Genomic DNA, 16,178 nt, shown 5'->3' with positions numbered 1-16,178 from the left:
GGATGTTTCAAGCACTGATGGTCACCATTTCTAAGAGTGCATGCCGCGAGCCCTGATATTTTCTGGAGAGTAGCAATATCAGTTTGTGCGAAAGTGTCCCAGTACAAAGCTTAGAAGAAACATTGTTGTTCCCTCTTTACAGATGACCGTCTTTCACATCATGATCGATGGGGCTTTATTGCATACTCATCAGCAAGCCTTGTTTTGAATTTACTCGCTCAATACTACTGTAGCGGTGGAAAGAATATAATTCCGAATACCTGCTGCGTGAATTTCATTTTCAAATTTCTATTCGCAGTGGTCCTTCATATGTGGTGATGTTTATATCACTGCTGGCCATCCTGTTTAAGAGTGAAGTTACATATGTCCCTCTGTCTTGGCGCTGCAGGGAAAATTGTCTAAGCCTTTTCAGCCAATATTTACTGGATATTTCAACATGGTATTCTTTATTTTTTCATTCATGTCCACTTTAAGGACACAGTTACCGGGCACTGATCCTTTCTGTAACAACAGTACTGCATTTGCTTTACATGCGAAGGTGTCCCGGATCAGTAATAAGGAGAGCATTCATTTCCTTCTATCACAGGGAACGCTGGAGTCATGATTTTAGTCTCTGTCAAATGCATCCGAAAATGTGCTCTGAAAGCTTCATTTGAACGCTGTCTGGCGTTTCTCAACGTGTGTCAACCAAAACCAGAATTCCTCAATCATAGTTTGGACCAGTTCACATATTCGAGTTTCGAAGCAGCAGACACGGATACAATTCATTCAGAATGAAAAGATTTACAGGCACAGATAAACTATCGACTCTTGTTCTCATACTGTTACTGAAGTCTAAGAAATGTTGTAACTGAAAATGAGGAAATCACATACAGGCTGCCGAATGACAGTATGTATTTTATTTTCTTGTTCTCACAGAGTTCCAGGAAAGTATGACAGCTAGGGAGAGGAATGCAAGTCACGTGCGGCTCTGGTGAAACACCTTCTGTCTGATTCAGTCATCAACAAGAAACGTGAATGCAACTAAAGCGGGAAACCTTTTCACAACCGAAGAAAGAGCAATCACGAACAGTGACCAGCTCTTTGACATCTCAGATCGCCTTTGACCTTCCCTGAATATGTATAGGAACTAATTTTTCCACACCTCAAAGTGAGAACTGTTTGATTAACCGACAATAAGTGAGTCACATGTCCTTGATTCCCACATAGGTTTCCAACTCAGATTGCAACCAGGTGGCATTTAATCATGACGCTGCTGGATAATGCACTATTATGGAGAAATAAAATGAAAGTTGGAACTCTTATTGGCTCTGGGTTTCGAATACTCTTGCTACGTGTTCTGCCATTCTCGGATTCCAGTGCTATACCAGTTTTTCAGTTCATCTGAGCAGCAGGAGAGTCGGCGTTTCTGGCAGGAGCAGAATTCATCATCTCCAGTGATCACTTTATCTGAGGAGAGAAAACGAGCAAAGTTTCACAGAGCGACTAATCGGAATTGCATTCCGTTTCAGCTTGGCAGCAGAAATGGGCTAGCAAATTCAAAGCCATATTTGCTGATGAGAACAACAAGCACGACCGCTCAGATAGAGCAATTCCTCCCCACCGCTTATTCTGCAGAACTGGTACAGTTGCTGTGAGTCTGCTGCAGGGTATCATCAGGTACATGCTCTTGGGTATCCGGTTTTGGCCTGTGTGCTCGCATGGCTGTGCAACCTGAGACTCTGATTTCAGATTCCACTTCTTAAGAAGGCTTGTGTTTGCATCCCTGCATGGCCACGTGTGCTAATGGATTAAGCTGGCAACGTTTTGCAGGGATGAGTTTTGTTAAAGTTGAACAGAAAAAGTAGTCATTTCTTCGAACCAGGCTGTGATGTGGCACAGCAGAAAACAACCGTCATGTCAGTGCCCATGTTTTCCCCTTCTGCTCTAGTTGTCACGTTCCCCTCCAGCTCGAAAGGCCACCAGAATAATATGCGACTCAAAAACAGGCTGCGCCAAACTTTCATATTCCAGACAATTCGCATTTTCACAGTTTCTCTGAAAGTGAATGGAGATATTTATTTCTCTGTTGATGTGAAATTAGGTTCTACATTGAATCTGTTGTTGTTGCGAAAAGGAGGGAAAGTGCGATATGAAACTTGGTTACTTTTCCCTAATTTCCTTAATTTCTGTCCTGATGAGAGAGGCTGTTGATTGGTCCTCTCGATCCGGTGGAGACATCAGCCCAATTGTTAACCTCATCTAATCGAGACTGTAATTGGTAATCTTCACTTTTCATGGTTCATTGTTAAGTCAGTTCTGATTCATATTACTTGGGCACTTTCCTGGAAGTATTGGTGGTCTAAGGCGCCAGTACGTTGAAAGCACCATTTGGAATTGCCTCGCTGCAATTTGTGTGAGCAGCTCATGACCCAGACGACTCGCTCTGCCTCACAGACAGCATTCATGAGACCGTGTGTCTGAAAATAGGTTCTCTTTGTCAGTTCTGCTTCCGTTCATGAGTTGTCAGTTTTTTGGTTTTGCTGGAGATACATACACAGACAAAGACCCACATGCACACATATATTTTGTGTGGTGAATATTTTTGGTGCTTTCAGAGTTACATTGCACTTTGCTCAGAAACCACATTCATTCATGTAGAATTCTGAGCTCAAAACCTGCATGAAATTACGTAAAACTCTGTTATCTCACTTTTTGGATTGGAATCAATCTAAACATCAGGTCATAGACAGAGAACACAGGCGGCTAACACCTTCAACATATTGTCTAGCTATTCCCATTGTTAACAGCTAACCCGAGAATGCAACGTTTTAAAAAAACGGGTTTTGTGATTTACACATAGAATACAGTGATAGTTTCACTTCTTTCAACAGATGAAAGGCTTAACAGACAATCAATTCTTCAATGTATAATTTCAGTTACATCACTCTGCAAATTTTTGCTATAAATTCTGTGTTACGCTCGAACCCTCCACAAACACCTGATGAAGGAGTATCGCTCCGAAAGCGAGTGTGCTTCCAATTAAACCTTTTGGACGATAACCTGGCGTTGTGTGATTTTTGACTTGATACACCCCAGTCCAACACCAGCATCTCCAAATCACAACTTATTCCCGACAGCTTGCAAGTGTTCCCTTAGAAACTGCAGCTTTTTGGAAAGGTATTACTGGGACAAAGTCATTGCTCAATGTGATGGGATGCACAGTCAATCCCTAATTACTCGAGAGATTGAGATTTTGAATTACTCCGCAGAACCCTGGATGTCCTCAGTAGCGGGGTACAGGCATGATGCCATGAGGCAAGGATTTAGAAGTCGTGACATTGAAAGAACAGCGAGATATTTTCAACTGGGAAACGGGAGAACCTTGGAGGGGTAATTGCGGTGATAGCTTTCGCTTGTATTTGCTGCCATTGTCCTTCCAGACAGATGCTGATCGATCATTGAATTGTTCTGGCAGGGTCCGTGTGTGTGTTCTTGGTGCAAACAGGATTTAGTTTTAATTCGGATAATTCACAAGAAGAGAATAAAATCTCCATTTCCTGACTGGGAATGAAAGCCTGTTCTGGGCAATGCAAACTCAGACCCGTATGCAGGGATGTCCATTGATACTGCAGTAGCCTTTGGGATCTGTACAAACTCTAGTGCCTGCTCTTCACGTCATAATCGTCTTCGTCAGCAGTGTTTCTCTCTCCAACTTTCCAAGTCGGTTCATATTATCACCCTTGGTTTCAATGTGAAGAAGGCAATGCTGTGATAATCTGATGTTGTTCAGCAGATACACTGCAGCAAGTTAAGTAAAGACTGATGCTAACACGAGCTCGTTTTGAGCTGCGCTGATGTGTTGGCAGCAAGAAAGGCAACGTTCAACTCGCCTCATTCCGGATGACGGGCTCGAAATGACCAGTGGGTTCTCGCTGAATTAGTTCAGGCTCTGGAAGGTAAAAAACTTCAATTATGAAAGTGCAGTGAAAGGAAATGTTTCACAGAGTGGGGCATTCCAAGTGAAACAGTGGCAGTGATTATGTTTGATGATTTTTCACCTTGTGAATGCTGTTCCCCTGATGTTGACGTTTACATTACCTATAGACAAACTGTCAAATCCAAACCTGGTCTTTGGGTCAGTGACGGAATTGGTAACACGCCTGACGTCGAATTAGGGGATTGTCGATTCGCATTTCAAATCACGAGGATGCAGCATGCTAGTCCATTCCTGTTGTCTGTCAGGAACGGAAGGGTTTGGATTTTCGAATTTACAGTTTCTTTCGTTCACTTCAAATTGTAGCTCAGATCAACGTCTCTCATTGTCTGTAGAACTGGCTTTGGTTTAACCAAAAGCTGCCTTTTGGCAGTTGAACTTTCATGTTGGCGCGGACATCTGAAGTGAAGCACAAGGACCTGGTCAAATCCTGAGAACTCTGCCACTCTCGGGGAATGTGTCTGTGTGTCTCTTTCTGTGGGACACACGACGTGGGGAATAACACAGTGTGACTATATCAAACTTCAATCCCATTGTTGTGTCTTATAAGATCAAAGCGAGAACCTCACTGCTATTTGCACTGGAAACATCAGAACACATAAGGTTATGGACCAAAGCTGGAAACTTGGAATAGAATCGATGAATGTCTTTAAACCAGACTGCACCATGGGACAAATTCGATTTTCCATTCTGCAAAACTTGAAGACGAGTAGAAAACAATTTGCAGTTAAACTGATCAGAAATGAAATGGAAAATCCATTTCATTGAGAATAAGTGCAAGAGCGTCTGTCTTCATTCCGTGTAATCTCGTAGTTAGGATTTGGAACTCTAACCGCAATAGTGTTGGTTCTATTCTCGGACAGGGAATGCATGTTTTATTGTGCAAATATATCGTGGTACCAGTATTTCTTACCACTGGTCCGAACCTGGTAATGCTTGGTTTTGTGCCAGGTTATCAAAAATCAAAAAGACACAGGTTTTGGAAATATGAACTAAGAACGAGAATTGATAGAGAAACCCGCTTCAACTGGCAACATCTGTGGAGAGAAACAGGTTTTTGTTTTCTTAAGACGGACAGGAAACAGGTTAGTTATAGATTTCTAGATTATACTGTTGGGAAAATGATAATCTTACCTGTCGAATCAGGATATTTATCAAAATCACTCTCGAGCTTACAAACATCGAATTTACAATCTTAAAAGGACTTAATCAGAAGTCATGCTACTTTCATTTTCCTGAGCTGGTGGAAGGCTATGTTTTAATGGCTACATTTCCTTTAATTTCCGTTATTTAGCAGTCACGCCGAATGGAGAATTGTTTCTTTCAGTGTCTGTCTGAATATGTGTCTTTGTTTTTTTTATATATTTGTCTCTGTATCCTCCTGGGCCTTTTTCACATTCTCCGACTCTCTGGCTGTCCATATCCCTCATTTCCCATTTCTGCTCTTGAAAAGAACGGCATTCAGAAACAGTTTGAGATTCGAACTGCTGAGAGGCTTTCTGACGCCTGGCTGGAGTCGGTCGAAGTAGTCTTCACATTCTCTGGATAATGCCTCTGTCACTTCGACCTGAGGCAAGGAGACATTTCTTCCTCAAAATCTAAAGACCCTTTCTAAGTTAAAGTTGAATTCCATATCCAACAGAAAAAGAAAGTAATTACATGATAGCTGAAGAAGAACAACGAAGCATTTACTGTTGGTGTACAACGAATGAATGGTGACAGCAGAGAATGACGGTGATCATGTCCTGGTGTCAGTGCCATTACCACAACATTTCCCAGGAATGCTGCAGTGTCTCCTGCCTCACCACTTAATTTCCACAAAACTGGGAATGAAGGAATGAGAATAAGAGGATGTGGAACTGTGGGAAGAATCTCCAGGTTAAAATCGTAGGTAAAAAGAGCAACCCATACTACTGGATTTAAACCAGGAAAATGAAGCCAGAACGCGAAATCAGAATGTACAGCAATTCAAACAGGACACTGAGTTTCTCGATCACCAACACAATACTTGCGAGAAATAACGAGCTTTCAATACAATGAGCAGGCACCAGTGTGATGGGAGCTGCTTTCACCAGCTAAGCCATGGCGCCACGTTAAGAGCCAGATTTCTCGTCCATATGTGCAATGCCTGAACCACGTGATCACAGGAATTCGAAAACGCATTTTCTGTATTTATGTTGCTCAGTTTGAATGGCAATCAAACTCTGCTTGTGCATAAACAGACGTTTCAATGCTGAGCATGCCCCACTAAAAAGGCACAGAAAAAGTATCCTCTTGCATTGGCATCCAACAGATATTTTCGTCTGTTTAAACTGACAGAATAAAGGGGATGTGCTCATCTCCTCTCACGTCCCATTAACCACGTTAATACACACGCAGGGATTTTCAAACCAAGATGAACAGGCTCATTGTTGTGAATTGACAGCAGTGGTGTGTGAATCATTGCGAACAGTGAGCAATAAATGCTGAACCAATAGCACTGACACTGAGCCTTGCACCATCAGTTCCACACTCACATTTTGTGTCATGTCTCCTAGGCATCAGTGCATTTGACTTTAATTATTCTACCCTGCACCTCTCCTCAAGTTATTCCCGACCGCTTGCAGTGTCGAATAAGAACATGCAATTATTAGAAATGCATTTCTGGGGCGCAGTTGTCTTTCAATGAGGTAAGATTCACTGCCCATCCCTAATTATCCCAAAGATGTAGGGGACGAGTTACTTTTGTTAACTCCTCAAATCTTTAGTATGGAGGTACTGACAAGAAATCGCTAGAGATGGAGTTCCTGGATTGCGGAAAGCAGACCGACCCCAAACTGCGAATGTTACTCACCCCAGGGAAGAGCAGATGGACCCCACTCTGTCAATGTAACTCAACCAGGGGACAGAAGTATGACATCACACGATCAATGTAACTCAGCGAGGAAATTATGGCCTGACCGCACTCTGTTAATGTAACTCACCCAGGGAAGAGTAGACTGACGCCACTCTGTCAATGTTTGTCATCCAGGGAAGAGCAGACTGACCCAACACTTTATATGTACCTCCCCCAGCAAATGGCAGACTGACACCACTCAGAGAAGAGCAGGCTGTACCCATTCTGTCTCTGTCACTCATCCAGGAAAGAGCAGGGTAATCTGATTCTGTCAATGAAACACAAGCAGGGAGACGAGCCTGACCCCACTCTGTCAAAGTAACTCATTCAGAGAAGAGAAGACTTACTCCATTCTGTCTATGTGAATCATCCAGCGAAGACAGTAATGAAACTATACTTGCTGTTAAACTCAGACAGAGAAGAGCAGACTGTCACGACTCTGAGAAAGTAACACGCCCGTGGAGGAGCAGACTGACACCACTCTCTTAACGTAGCTCACCCAGGGAAGAACAGACTGAGTGCACTCTGTGATATTACTCACTCAGAAAGGATCAGACTGACCCCATTCTGTTAATATGACTCTCCCAGGGAAGAGCAGATGAAGCCCAATCTGTCAATGTGACTCAACCAGGGAAGAGCACTCTGACCTCACGCGATCACTTTAACACAACTAGGAAATTGCAGACTGACGCCACTCTGTCAATGCAACTCACTCAGGCAAGAGCAGACTGATCCCACACTGTCCAAATAACTCACTCCATGAAAAGCAGACTGACGCCATTCTGTCAATGTAACTCGCACAGGAAAGAGTAGACTGATGCCACTCTGTCAATGTAACTCACTGAGGGAAGAGCAAACTGACGCCACTCAGTCAGTGTTACTCACCGAGGGAAGGGCAGACTGACCCCACACTCTCAGTGTAACTCAGCAGACTGATCCCACACGGTCAATATAAGTCATTCACTGAAGAGCAGTCTGACCCCACTCTATAAATGTAATTCACTCAGGGAAGAGCAGACTGATCCCATTCTGTCTATGGCACTCACCCAATGAATGAACACTAACCCCACTCTACCAATGTAACTCGCCAGAGAAGAGCAGACGGAAGCCAGACTGTCAACATAAATTATCGAGGGAAGAGAATACTGACCCCGCTCTTTCTGTTTCACTCAGGCAGGGAAGTGCAGACTGTCACCACTCTGTGAAAGAAATTCGCCCAGGGAAGGGCAGACTGACCCTACTGTATCTGCGTGACTGACACAGGTAAGAGCAACTAATCCAACCCTGTCAATGTCTCTCCCTCAGGGAAGAATACCCTGTTCCCTCTCTGTCCATGTAGCTCACCCAGGAAACAGCAGACTAACCCACTCTCTGTCTATTTAAGTTCACAAAACTCCTCTGAAGTACGTCCTATACAGACAATCTCCACATCCCTGTTTCTGTAACTGTGTGCGTTCAATGGCGAATCCAAATATCGTGCAAATGTTTAGAATGTGGCAGCAAACCAGAGCTACCACACAGAAATTGGGCCAACGTGCAAACTTCCATCAGGCAGTCACCTAAGCCTGGAATCGAAACCAAACCCGATTGCAGTCGTGATTATAAAATGGCAGAACAGAAACCCAGCAAAAAGAATTGCGTCCCTGTGTGTTGCAACGATTCTGAGTATCAATTAAGACCCCCTCACTGTAGTTAATTTTCATTTTCATCACTGCCAACCTTCTTCAAAGCAAAGCACGCACTTGCTTTTTTCAGACTTGTGATATCCCGCTTTCATCCCGCTTTTTACCTAATCATATTTCTGACTTTACAAATTACGTCATAACAGGTTGACAACTGCAGAATGAGCTTTGTTCTGTTCTCCACTGATGTTGAGAGTAGGAAAACAGCATATTCGAGTAGGACTTGATGCGCTTGCGGGTGGTGTATTCGCGGCATTATGGCTTCTTTCTTTCGTTTTCGGTCGACTATTTCGAGTTCATTGCGCAGACTTCTGAAGAAGACTTTTTGGAGTCGAAATGGTAACTGTGTTTTTTCTCGGAAGACAGACATAGCTTTATTTCTGTTCTCTTTTAAATGGATCTTCTTCTGATCTTTGCAAGTGAAATAGGGTGCCTTGCGATTGCTCGGTTTTAGTTTCAAAATCAAGAGAAACATGAAGAAGACAATATCAAAGAACACAAAGTACTGAGTTGTTAAGTTAATTTTTGCAGCAAAGGTGGGCATGAAGGTCAAATTAAGATAACGGTTCAAGACCATTTAGTCTGGAAGTGGTATGTGACTTTAGTTCCAAATATATGTTTTCGTTGTTCCAGTACATCTTTTTGACTCCCAGAAAACATTGATTGTTTTCTGTATTCACTTTGTTTCGCGATATTTGTCTTCTGGTCGATCAGGGACAACTTGAATTTGCGTCTGCATTGAATAAGATTTCGCTCTTTCTTTCGAGAAGCAAACCTGTGCATTATGTACCACTTATCATGGTGATGGCTAAGAAATTCAAAATGAATTACGGTTTATGGATCGTGAGCAAGAATGAAGTGATCCACATCCGAACAGATGTCAACACGCCCTATTCCTACATCGGGCCTGAACGGTCCATTGGCAGAGTCTGCAGAAAGGAAATGTCTAAGTGAACTAGTCCTTTGTTCAGTTTGATTTGATACCAATGGTAGTGCTGTTTTGGTGCAGAAATGTGTCAACATCTCTGACGTTAGAGTCAAAATTTAAGTCACATCTACTCTTTGGAGTGTCTTCTCATATCGGAACATGCTGACATGAAAACATCTAGCTCTGATAGCAAAGGTTTTTACATTAAACTGGGAGTATGTTTAACTAAGCAATTCAGACGGCCAAGATGAATAATTGGCATTTGGTTCTTCAAGCTGAGCTCTCCACACCAACTGCTCCAACAAAGGCTGTGGATAAGATCCCCATCGATTATTTTGGTCAATTTTAGCCTCAACAACAACCTATTGCTCTGAACAATGCTACACCACAAGCAGAGTGCTAAGTCTGATTTTCATCGTTAATTTTCAAATTCAGTTCTTATTGCACAGTTTCTTACGAATGTGGACAGCAGAAGACCGTTAACATTCCATTTCTAATATTTCCAGAAAATTCTACTCCGCTGATATCGCCTTGCCTTATCACACCTCAAGCCAGGAACCTGGATCAGTCGAGTTCCTTTCCACACATGGAGTTGCTTTTTCGAATTCATTGACTGCTGACATAATAGATTATTGGCCTTGAGAGTCAGTTGTAAATTAGGTTGAACTTTCTCAGCTTGACTTTCAACTGATCCTAAAAAAAAATCATCAACTGCAGGTAAATGTATTGCATTGCTTCTTGTTTTGCTTAATTCCACCCCCAAACCCCTTTCCCGCACATCCAAATTTCACGATAGTTCGACAAATGTTTTGAAACTTATTCGTGTTGGAAGTTGGTGGCTTTTTGTGTCTCAACATATAATTTATTCAATTAGACATCTTGATATGACTTCGGATTCTTCACAGTTGAAAATTCACTTTCGATTGAATGCAAAGCTCACGCTCCACGAAATTCCGCTAAGAAATTAATGACTTTTAAAGGAATCCGTGCTGTGAACAGGATTCGAACCTGTGCAGGGAGACCCCATTGGCTTTCGAATCCAACGCCTTAACCTCTCGGCCATCACAGCTACGGGAAGTTCGCCAATTTTAATAGTAAAAGAACTGAATTCATGAAATACGCAATTTGTTTGAAGAACAAATTGTCAAGACACAAAGATTTCGCCAAATCCTTTGCAGAGACCCAGACGAACGTTACCTTAGCAGGTTGACAGGCTTTCACCACAAACTAGATTCTGACACAGCTGAAGTTGTGGGAATGATTCTTGTCGAATTTTAGATTCACGGATGTACACCACATGAAGAGAGGATCATTGTTTCACGCGTCCGAATTGACTTTGACTCAATTGCTCATCACCTGGTGCCAAAGTTTTTAATATTCATCAAAATATGGTATTAGAAATATTGATGCTAAGTACATAAACACTAGCTACATTCGTTAAAAAAATCGGAATTAGAAAGAATGCAAAACCAATTTACAGGAAAAGAACCAGCAACAAATCCGTAAGTTCTGACATCAGGTAATGAACTTGTGAGCACATGAGAGGAAGATTGATCGAAGATTTGGAACTTGAAATCGTCTTGACGGAATTATTTGCAAGGTTTTTGCGGTTGTTCTAGAGTCATCAAGTCCTTGAACAATACAACACGGAAAGTGGCCCTTCTTTCCAACTTGACCATGGTGGACAGTTATCCTAAATTAATAGGCCCCATTTGCCAACATTTGGCCCACATCCCTCTAAACCTTGTTACTCCTATATCCATCCAGATGCTATTAAATGTTACAGTTGTACCAGTCTCCAACAATTTCTCTGGCAGCTCATTCTGAACACGTCTGAAAATTTTGCCCCTGACGTCCCTTTTAAATCCTTACCCACTAATTTTAAAACGATGTTTTCTAAATTTTGACTTCCTCACCAGCTGGAAAACACCTTGACGAGTCAACCTATCCATGTCCCTCATGATTTAATAAATAGCAACGATTTGACTTTATCATACTTGTCAGGAGGGAAATGTGTGGAGAATATTTATCGAAGGGTTGACATAGAAAGTCTGATGTACAGATTCATAGAATTGCATCTTGGAGAAGTTTTTAATAAGTCATTGAAGTCTAGTAGCAGTTGTAGAAGTCTGTTGTGAAAGCTGCACCAGGATTTCAGGGCACGAGAATGAAGCATTACTTCCAATGTATTGTGGCTCAGTTCGACCGCACTTGGACTACAGTATGAGGAATTATAATCCTCAATTTAGGAAAAATACTAATGCCATATGAGGAATACCACGAATGGTGATTAGCCTTGATATCATGGATGAACGTTAGTCCTGTGAATTGAAATTGGGCAAATCCCGTCTTTTTTTAACAGTTTCAACACAAGAGAGGTAATCTCATTGAGTTGCAAAATATTTGAAGAGATAAACAGGGTGGTGCAATTAAATTATGTTCCCTCATTGGTGAATCTAGAAGCAGGAGAGGACAATTTTAAAATGAAGCATTGTGATTTTTGACCAGGATGAGAACTATTGATTTTTGCCTTAGCCTTGAGAAGTCTCGCTAATCAGAACTACAGTGAGCCTTGGATATTTGGTCTTTGAATGCATCACGATCAGCCTGACCCGCCGACACTTACTGCATCACTATAGACTTGACCCCTCACACTTAACGCCTTAATATCAGCGTGAACCCCTCAAGCTTACTGCATCACTATCCATCTGGCGCCCTCACATTTACAGCGCCACTTTCACTTCGAGACCCTCATTTTGACTGCGTCACTATCAGCCTGACTGCCAAACACTTACTTTGTCACTATCAGTCACGCCCTTACACTTCCTATGTTACTATTATCCTGTCTCTGTACACTTACTGTGTCACTATCAGCCACACTCCATCACACTTATTATGTAAGTACCAGACTGACGCCTCACACTTACCGTATCACTACAACACTGCTTCCTCAAACTTACTATGTCACTATCACCTTGACCCGTTCACATTTACTGCGCCACAATCACACTGACCACCTCACACCTACTGCTTCACTATGAGCTTGAACACTCACACTTACAGCGTCACTACCATCCTGACTCACTCACACTTATCACCTGACAATCAGCATTACTCTCTCAAATTTATTTCATCATTATTAGGCTGAGGCACTCACACTGACAGCGTCACTAACAGCCTGACCCCCTCATGCTTACTGCGTTGGTATCTCTCTGATCTCCTCAGAATTACTGCGCCACAATCACTCTGACTCCCTCATACTTAATGCGTTACTATCCGTCTGGCACCCTTATACTTCCTGCATCACTCACACCCTGACACATGCGCACCTACTGTTGGGGGGGACAGCCTTGCAGGTGTAAGCTGCAGTGAAGGGGTCTGTGGCTCTGAGATTCAGAAGGGAAAGGGGGAGAAGAGGAGAGCGCTAGTTATAGGGGACTCTCTAGTTAGAGGGACGGACAGGCGGTTCTGTGGACATGGGCGAGACTCTCGGATGGTTTGTTGCCTCCCAGGTGCTAGGATCCGAGACGTCTCGGACCGTGTCTTCAGAATCCTAAAGGGGGAGGGTGTGCAGCCAGAAGTCGTGGTACACATTGGCACCAAGGACATAGGTAGGAAGAGGGGTGGGGAGGTCATTCAAGAGCTCAAAGAGTTAGCCTGGAAACTAAAAGCTAGGACAGACAGAGTCGTCATCTCTGGGTTGTTGCCGGTGCCACGTGACAGAGAGGCAAAGAATAGGGAGAGAGTGCAGTTGAACACGTGGCTGCAAGGATGGTGTAGGAGGGAGGGCTTCAGATATTTGGACAATTGGACTGCATTCTGGGGAAGGTGGGACCTGTATAAACAGGACGGGTTGCACCTGAACCAGAAGGGCACCAATATCCTGGGGGGTAGGTTTGCTAGCACTCTTCGGGGGGGTTTAAACTAATTTGGCAGGGGGATGGGATCCGGACTTGTAGTCCAGCAAGTAAGCTAGCTGTGTGTCAGGATGTCCAAGACTGTAGGGAGGCTGTGGAGAAGGTAGCACTGACAGGGACTACTTGCGGACACAGAGATGGGCTCAAGTGCGTATACTTCAATGCAAGGAGTATCAAAAATAAGGTGGGTGAACTTAAGGCGTGGATCGGTACCTGGGACTACGATGTTGTGGCCATCACGGAAACATGGATAGATGAGGGACAGGAATGGCTGTTGGAGGTTCCTGGTTACAGATGTTTCAGTAAGATTAGGGAGGGTGGTAAAAAAGGAGGGGGGGGGGTGGTATTGCTAATTAGAAATGGTATAACGGCTGCAGAAAGGAAGTTTGAGGGGGATCTGCCTCTGGAGGTAGTATGGGCTGAAGTCAGAAATAGGAAAGGTGCAGTCACCTTGTTGGGTGTTTATTATAGGCCCCCCAATAGCAGCAGAGATGTGGAGAAACAGATTGGGAAACAGATTTTGGAAAGGTGCAGAAGCCACAGGGTCGTAGTCATGGGCGACTTCAACTTCCCAAATATTGATTGGAAGCTCTTTAGATCAAGTAGATTGGATGGGGCGGTGTTTGTGCAGTGTGTCCAGGAAGCTTTTCTAACGCAGTATGTAGATTGTCCAACCAGAGGGGAGGCCATATTGGATTTGGTACTCGGTAACGAACCGGGACAAGTGGTGGGCTTGTTAGTGGGTGAACATTTTGGTGATGGCGACCACAATTCTGTGACTTTCACCTTGGTTATGGAGAGAGATAGGTGCGCACAACAAGGAAGTTTTTACAATTGGGGGAAGGGAAATTACGATGCTGTAAGACAGGATTTGAGGAGCATACGTTGGGAGCATAGGCTGTCAGGGAAGGATGTGGTGGAAATGTGGGACTTTTTCAAGGAGCAGATACGACGTGTCCTTGATATGTATGTACCGATCAGGCAGGAAAGAAATGGTCGTGTGAGGGAGCCTTGGTTGACGAGGGAGGTTGAATGTCTAGTAAAGAGGAAGAAGGAGGCTTACATAAGGTTGAGGAAACAGGGTTCAGACAGAGCAGTGGAGGGATACAGGATAGCCAGAAGGGACCTGAGGAAAGGGATTAGGAGAGCTAAGAGAGGGCATGAAAAATCCTTGGCGGATAGGATCAAGGATAACCCCAAGGCATTCTATGCGTATGTGAGAAACCTGAGAATGACGAGAACGAGGGTAGGTCCGATCAAGGACAGTGGTGGGAGACTGTATATTGAGTCGGAAGAGATAGGAGAGGTCTTGAACAAGTACTTCTCTTCAGTATTTACGAACGAGAGGGACCGTATTGTTGAAGAGGAGAGTGTGAAACGGACTGATAAGCTAGAAGAGATACCTGTTAGGAAGGAAGATGTGTTGGACATTTTGAACAACTTGAGGATAGACAAGTCCCCCGGGCCTGACGGGATATATCCTAGGATTATGTGGGAAGCAAGAGAAGAAATTGCAGTACCGTTGGCAATGATCTTCTCGTCTTCACTGGCAACTGGGGTGGTACCAGGGGACTGGAGAGTAGCGAATGTTGTGCCCCTGTTCAAAAAAGGGAATAAGGATAACCCCGGGAATTACAGGCCAGTTAGTCTTACTTCTGTGGTAGGCAAAGTAATGGAAGGGGTACTGAGGGATAGGATTTACGAGTATCTGGAAAGACACTGCTTGATTAGGGACAGCCAGCACGGATTTGTGAAGGGTAGGTCTTGCCTTACAAGTCTTATTGAATTCTTCGAGGAGGTGACCAAGCATGTGGATGAGGGTAGAGCAGTGGATGTAGTGTACATGGATTTTAGTAAGGCATTTGATAAGGTTCCCCATGGTAGGCTTATGCGGAAAGTCAGGAGGCATGGGATAGAGGGAAATTTGGCCAATTGGATAGAAAACTGGCTAACCGGTCGAAGTCAGAGAGTGGTGGTAGATGGTAAATATTCAGCATGGAGTCCAGTTACAAGTGGAGTTCCGCAGGGATCAGTTCTGGATCCTCTGCTGTTTATAATTTTTATTAATGACTTAGAGGAGGGAGTCGAAGGGTGGGTCAGTAAATTTGCAGATGATACAAAGATAGGTGGAGTTGTTGACAGTGAGGAGTGCTGTTGTCGGCTGCAGAGGGACTTAGATATGATGCAGAGCTGGGCTGAGGAGTGGCAGATGGAGTTCAACCCTGCCAAGTGTGAGGTTGTCCATTTTGGAAGACAAATAAGAATGCGGAATACAGGGTTAATGGTAGGGTTCTTGGTCAGGTGGAGGAACAGAGGGATCTTGGGGTCTATGTACATAGATCTTTGAAGGTTGCCACTCAGGTGGATAGAGTTTGTAAGAAGGCCTATGGAGTATTATCGTTCATTAGCAGAGGGATTGAATTCAAGAGTCGTGAGGTGATGTTGCAGCTGTACAGGACTTTGGTTAGGCCACATTTGGAGTACTGTGTGCAGTTCTGGTCGCCTCACTTTAGGAAAGATGTGGAAGCTTTGGAGAGGGTGCAGAGAAGATTTACCAGGATGTTGCCTGGAATGGAGAGTAGGTCGTACGAGGATAGGTTGAGAGTTCTCGGCCTTTTCTCGTTGGAACGGCGAAGGATGAGGGGTGACTTGATAGAGGTTTATAAGATGATCAGAGGAATAGATAGAGTAGACAGTCAGAAACTTTTTTCCCCGGGTACAACAGAGTGTTACAAGGGGACATAAATTTAAGGTGAAGGGTGGAAGGTATAGGGGATATGTCAGGGGTGGGTTCTTTACC

General features: G+C 43.6%; 1 non-coding gene across 1 annotated transcript; it reads right to left on the bottom strand.

Moving 5' to 3' along the window:
- Positions 1 to 10,448: 10,448 nt before the first annotated feature.
- Positions 10,449 to 10,530, bottom strand: trnas-cga (transfer RNA serine (anticodon CGA)). The gene has a single exon. It is a non-coding gene; the product is annotated as a tRNA-Ser (tRNA).
- Between the last annotated feature and the right edge of the window lie 5,648 nt (positions 10,531 to 16,178).

The sequence above is a fragment of the Chiloscyllium punctatum genome, chromosome 33, assembly GCF_047496795.1.
Source record: "Chiloscyllium punctatum isolate Juve2018m chromosome 33, sChiPun1.3, whole genome shotgun sequence".
Classification (NCBI taxonomy): Eukaryota; Metazoa; Chordata; class Chondrichthyes; order Orectolobiformes; family Hemiscylliidae; genus Chiloscyllium; species Chiloscyllium punctatum.
This window is presented reverse-complemented; position numbering and strand designations above follow the sequence as displayed.